Consider the following 7,082-nt stretch of genomic DNA (forward strand, 5'->3'; position numbering starts at 1 on the left):
CTGTGATAGGTGCTCCTGTGGGGCCAGGGATATGTTTCTGGGTTACAGTCTCTCTCATCGGTGGTAAAAAGCACCTGTAAAAGCTGACTAAAATCATCCCAAGTGGGCTAATGAGTAAAGAGAATAATTTCAAGCAAACGAATTAAATCCTAGGGTTTCTCAGAAAAGGGGCCATTTTGGGTGTGCCAATTGTATAGATCACTGGTAGAAAATGGCCAATATTGGAATTGCTGTTGACCATCCGCATCCACAGGACCTATGGCGGGTAAGGGAAAAACAGCTGCATTAGAAAGGGGGTTGATCTCATGGCATCGTCGAGTGACTGGCCCCTCAGAAACTTTAGGGGCAGGTGCCTAGTGTTCTATAGCTCCCTCCTCCTCTTGATCATTCTCAGGTTCTGAAAAAGGAACCTGGAAAGAGAGTATGGGGGAGGAAACATTTCTTCTTCCAACTTAACTCCCTGAAAAATCGGGGGGTACCTTTTCTTTCCCTCTGTCTCAGTTTCTTTTTGTAAGTCTAGGGGGCTAGATGGAGTGGTGCCTATGGTTTCCAGTCCAATCAGACACAGAGACCAAAAAACAATAAACACTACAAACAAAACACACCCAGGACTGACAGTTACAAAAAAAAAGCTTACAAAGTGGAGATCTCCCAAATTGGTCCACAGACTACAGTCACGGTGGGGTTCCACAACCATGCCCCACAGCAGAAGGAGCAGAGCCACAGTGGGGAACTTGGGCCTCTGTTAGGAGGCCCTCTTGGTCAGTTCCGGCCCAAAACTGAACCGACCCCCGCCCCGCAATTCTCACGGCAGTGTTCCAAGGACCGCCCCCCCCCCCCGCCCCACACAGCGGGGTTCTAAGGACCCCTGCCCCACAAGAGGATCTTGGACATCTCCCAGATCCTCCAGGGTTGTGATGCAAGCGCGTCTGCTTCAACAAGCCTTTACGAATCAGATTGGCCATCCTCACAAAGGAAAATGAAAGTAAAACAGACAAATGAGAGGACAAGACAAATTAACAAAGACAGCTCTGTTTTACTTTTGGAGTCTGAGATCTTGGAGGTCTTTGGAGGGATCCCGGATGAGCCCCCACTAATATGTTATACCCAGGTCGCAGGATCCCGACCAAGAAGATCATCCAGAGTCAGACTTTACATCTGTTTTAAGGTTTTATTTAAATGGGCTGCAGCTTGGGTATCATCCTACACTACAACACAGCAGAGCCTAGGAGGAGAACCCGAGCTAAAGATTTGCAGGTTTTATAAAGGCACACAACCAACCAGGTGTTCGGATTACCACCACATGTTGCTCTGCTAGAAACAAGCAACAAGCGGTCACTGCCTCAAAACATTAACTCTTCACATGAAGATGCTACTAGTGTGTTCTAGACACTTAACATTGGAGACACAAAACACTCATAATTATTAGATCATTTTATAGGCAAAAGGAGCAATGCAGACTGTATGAGGATCGTTCAAGCTTTCGGTCTTCATATCCTGAGACAGTAAACGCACAGCAGCTCAAGGCTAAGTGACAGAACTGGCATGTACTGTGGATATTTGCTCCCAAATTCTGTGACACTCATTTCTCACTTTTGGCCTCAAGCCTGTGATCAGAGGGGAAGATGAGGAGAGAAAATCCTTCTCAGGGAAAGCAGCTATAAAGAACATTGGGTAGATTACTTATAAATTAAAACCTTGGGAATGACCCTGTTAAGAAGTCAGACTGTCCAGATTAAAAAATGAAGAAGAGAAGAAACAAGGTGCCAGTGGCTGCTGTCTGTAATCCCAGATCCTCAGGAGGCTGAGATGTAGAGAAACTTAGTTTGAATCCAGCCAGTGTAGGAAAGTCCATGACACAGTTATTTCTAAGAGATCACAGAAATACCCAGAAGAGGGGCTGTGACTCAAGCTTAATGCAGTACCCTGGAACAAAAGGAGCTCAGGGACCATGCATAGGCTCATATATCCACCCCAGGACCTGCCACCCTCAAAAAGAGCCTGTACTCTTATAGGTGAAATTCTGGAGTAGCTATGATGAATGGCACCAACCTAGGAAATTTGTATCCAGTACAATGAGTTCATAACAGAGAGACATCTTTCAAGATAGTGCATGTTCCGGGACTCCCCTCACTGTTCACAGTGTAAACTGAGGGTTTCTCTGCATCACAGGCCTGCTGGAGGAAGTCTTTCTCATTTTCTGGATAGGCACACAAAAGCCCTCACTCCTGTACAGCTGGGTAACAAACAAGTCCATCTGGTCCAGTTAGTGAGGATGAGTGTGGGCGGGCTCTGAAGGTCAGGGGAAAAAGGCCTTTTTGTACCCTTAGATATCTCTCACCACAGTGCTCTATTTTAACAAGAGACCTTCATTTGTGACACCTCCCATGGCAGGCCAAGTTCTGTGCACTTATCCTGCCTTTGTGAGACTATATTCCGGTGTTCAGTTACTGTGCTCAATATAATTCAGGAGTCCTTCAGGCAGACAACTAAGGCATATAATTAAACGATTCATTGCAGGCAATTTTGGGCCTATGATGCCTCTCCTATGTTTCCGGAAGTTTGGGAAATCCAAGTACATGTTGGATATCACAAAGCTTCTTGTCATCTAGGACTGATGAAGCTCATGAGGTTCTGAAACATTTTTCTTCTCCTAGTTGGGCCCTGGGTCCCTAGGTTTTGGGTTTAAACACAGGGCCTGGGCGCTGACCATGAGCTCAGTGCAGAAGCCCAGTGCTTTACCATTTTGTGTAACAACATCACTTCTGGTCTGTGAGTGTATGTGTGTGTGTGTGTGTGTGTGTGTGTGTGCTCACCACGGTGTGTGTGCACGCGGGTGTGTGTGTGCGTGCACACATATACATGAGTCCTGAAGCTTGAACTCAGGACCTGAGCACTGTACCTAGTTTCTCTTGTAGAATGATATCCCTTTTCCACTTGAGCCACAGAGCTACTATAGGCTTTGCCCTAGTGACGCGGTTCTAAGAAATGAAGCCCAAGATTCCATATATGCAAAGCATTCTACCACTAAGGCACATTCCCAGCCCTCTACTTGTTTATTTATATCTTTTTTTTTATTGTGGTTGTTGTCGATTGAAGGAGTTGAAGTCTTGATATATGTGCTGTCCCTGACCTCTTCAGCTCAAGTCTTGTGCTCTACCACTTGAGCCACAGAGCTATTTCCGGTTTTCTGGTGGTTCATTGGAGCTAAGTTTCTCAAGGACTTTCCTGCCTAGGCTAGCTTTGAACCATGATCCTCACATCTCATCCTCCTGAGTAGGTAGGATAACCGACATGTGCTCAAGCACCTAGCTTAACCTTCAGGTTCTTAGTAGTGAATTGGAAATAATAATCTCATGGTACCTTTTGTGTCTGGGATAATTTGGAACCCAGATCTTTAGAATTCAGCTTCTTGAGAAGGCAGGATGACAGACTTCAGGTACTGACCCCTTGGCCATAGCCTCTGCTGCAAGAGGGTCTATGGTTCCAAGTGGTGCAGTGCTAGCCATGAGCCCAAGAGGTAAGGTTCAGTGCCTCAGCCCCGAGTTCAAGGTTCATGACCAAGAGAAAAACAAACCAAACCATTGTCTGCTGTAGACAACTCACGAGTCTTCAGTAATACATAATTTTGTCCCTGACATGGGGACCTATCTGAGCCTCAATATTCTTGTCTGTATAATCATCTAAGTTGTGGAGCTCTTACATAGACAAGATGTAAGAATGAACCCTGTTAAGGACATAGCACATGGCACTCTTTGCACCACTCAGCACACAACATCCTGTGAAAGACTCAGCACCCAGTACCCAATGCAGGACTCAGAACACTGCATCCTGTGAAAGACTCAGCACATAGAACCTTGTGCAGGACTCAGAAAAGAGCACCCTATGGAGGACTCAGCACATAGCTCCATTCCACAAGCTGTCATTAGAATTAGGGTGCTTTCATCAGTATCACCATTCTGTGAGGAAAAATTTGCAAACCATACAAGTTCATATCTAATGGTTTAATGGGGTGTTTTTCTGGGGAGGGGGTGTTAGCCATGAGTCTTGAACTCAAAGCTCTACCACTTGGAGCCACATTTTAAGGTGTCTCTCAGACTTCCTGCCAGGACTGGGTTTTAAAGCCTCTGAGCAGCTAGGATGATGGGCATAAGCCAGGATGACATGGGTAACATGTGGAGCTGGTTTGCAACGGTTTACATGTGGCTAAGTCAGGTTAGGTGGCAGCTGTCAGTACCAGACTCCTAGCTTGCTCTGTAATGAGGTTTTTGAAGTTCTGTCCTTCTATAATTACAGTTAGAATATCCTACCTTTTTTGGCATCAGACTTGGGGCTTGAGAAAGAGTTTAGACACTGTTCCTAAACGTTTGTGCTCAAGGCTAGCAATTAATTGATTGAAAGACAGGAGAACTTCTGAGTTTTCTGTTTTGTGGCACTGAAGAATGAAATCCAGGGCTCCATACTTACTATGAGAGCACTCAACCAACGAGACTCAGGAGTGAACGAGGTATAAATAGATAGAGATTGCTGTATATAAATATTATATATACAAAAAGAGATTTCTGCATATTATTAAATTATACATAATATTGCCACCAATTCTTAGATATTAAATTATGTCTCCATTTAATGATGTGTCCCAGTTAACAATTAATAAACCATTAATTAATAATTACTCAATATCCTATAATTGTTTATCATATATGTACATATATCCATACATAGAATTAGATATTTCATAGAATGAGACCCATGTCTATATATTATTAAATTATACATCATGTGTTGCTCCTAATTATTAGTTATTTAATTAGGACTGCATGTAATTTTTATTCTGTTAATGCTTAATAAAATATTAGTTAAACTTAGTGCACATCCTACACTTATTGCATCTAATTTTATCCTAGAATGATTCACTACTAATTCAATCTGTTTATCATTTACTGTAGTGGCAATTCTTCTACCTATGATGTTTTTTTACCTTTATTACATCCTATTAAATAGCTTATAGATTTGCATCCAAATTATATATCCTACCTGACACTGAGCACTTTCACAGAAAAGGAAAGTGTGTCATGCTCGGCTTATCATTTCAAGATTACATTTTTGGGAGTGCTGGGATCTAAACTCAGGGCAATGAAGGCTCAGTTCATGAATGGGTGACTGCCAGCACAGCAACCACTAGCCAATTCAGCTGCCAGGCAGTGCCCAGGCCCTGAGATTGAGCCCCGTATATTGACTCCAAATTGTGCTTAGTGTAGTTATTCATTTTATGTTTTTAATCATTTACCATTTATTTTATTGAATGATATAACACATGAAATATTTACTACATTTATTACATAGGATATAGAATTGCCTATGTATGAAACTTCACACCTGACACCCAGGACTTACACAGAAAAAGAAAACCTGTGTCACCCTGTGTCTTACTGCATGATTCAATTTTTGTGAGTGCTGGCATCTGAACTCACAGCCTACAAGGTCCAATTCATGAATGGGTAAGTGTCAACACGCCAGCCTGAGGCATGTTGAACCGACAAGCAGTTCCCAGCACCTGAGATTGAGCCCCAGGGGTTGACAAAACAAGAAGAGATGAACATGCATATGGTAGTACACAAATAAATATAGATCTTCATAGAGTGCCAGAGATGTCTATACATTATTTAGTTATATAGGCTACATTCCTACCAATTCTTGGGTATTTATTATGCCTCCATGTAATTAATATTACTGTTTTCATCTTTAATGAATTATTAATTATATCGACCACTGTCCTGAAACTATGGTGTCCATGTAATTAATAGTATTCTTTTAATGTGTCAAAAAATATTCATTAAAATCCACCGGCCTCCTAAAATCACTCTCCAATTTTATGCTATTATCATTCAGGAACAAGTAATTCAACCTTGACATTCATAACTTTCCATCGGTATTCCTATGAATAGGAATGAGACTCTTAGGATCTCCCTCCATTGGTAGTGGCAAGGACCCGGTTTGAACACAGGGCCTATGTTTTTGTGTTGGCCCATGGCTTCTCTGGAAGCCCGATAGCCTTCAGCAATGCCAGGTTACCAACACTTTTCAGCCCTGTCATTTAGACCCAGGATGGTCACCTTGAAAAGAAAACAAATGTAAAACTGGCAACCATCTGCAAGTTACTGGGTTTTTTCTGTGTCGTTTTATTTATTTATTTTTCCTGTCAGCCTTTGAGGCCCAGGAACCTAGGTTCAGCTGTGAGCCCAGTGGCTGCAACAAGCCTAGAGTGATCAAAGTTGAAGCAGAGTTGCCATGCCCTGAGTTCAAGCCCTGTGGTTGACAAAATAAAAATACGTAATACATACATGCATACGTACATATATACATTAAAAATATTTAAACAATTATTAGGCTACTTGGTGTTGTATTCACGCCATTTTTTTCTGCCCGGCCTGGGATATGAACTCAGTGTCTGGGTAAATCTGCAGTACTGTTGGGAAAGGGAAAGCTCACAGTGATGGAAGGCAAGAAAGACAGGCCTGTTTCTAGCACTCGCAAAAATAATATTCGTATACATTTTAAATACATGATTTATACTTACATACACATGTTTACTGCATATTGCAGTTAGTGTAGTTATTCATTTTATTTTGTTTTTTATTTATTTATTATATATTAGATTTGCCTATGGATTATACTTCATTCCTGAGACCCAGGACTTTCACTGATAAGGAAAACAAGTGGGACAATTGCCTTCTTCCACCAGGATCAAGTTTTTGAATGGGTCAATTTTAGCCCATCAGTCTGACACAGGTGAAGTTTTCGGGCAAATTTGAGGACCTGAGATGAAGCCCTAGGAGTGGTCAATATATAAACAGATGGATATGTAGATTCATATGTATATGAATCTATAAATAAAGTTATAAAGAGAGACAGATAGACATTTATGTAGATTCTAGTGTATAATGCTATATAAAGAAGATGACCTATATCTTATGTTTATATATTCTATTACTATGAATTATTTGGTCTAAAATGATGCCTCCATTAGTTAATCATGGTAGGAGACTTAATAAAGTATTAATTAAATTAATCAATGACCT

This window comes from Dipodomys spectabilis, unplaced genomic scaffold (assembly GCF_019054845.1).
Source record: "Dipodomys spectabilis isolate Male_0828 unplaced genomic scaffold, ASM1905484v1 ptg000619l, whole genome shotgun sequence".
In the NCBI taxonomy this organism is placed as follows: Eukaryota; Metazoa; Chordata; class Mammalia; order Rodentia; family Heteromyidae; genus Dipodomys; species Dipodomys spectabilis.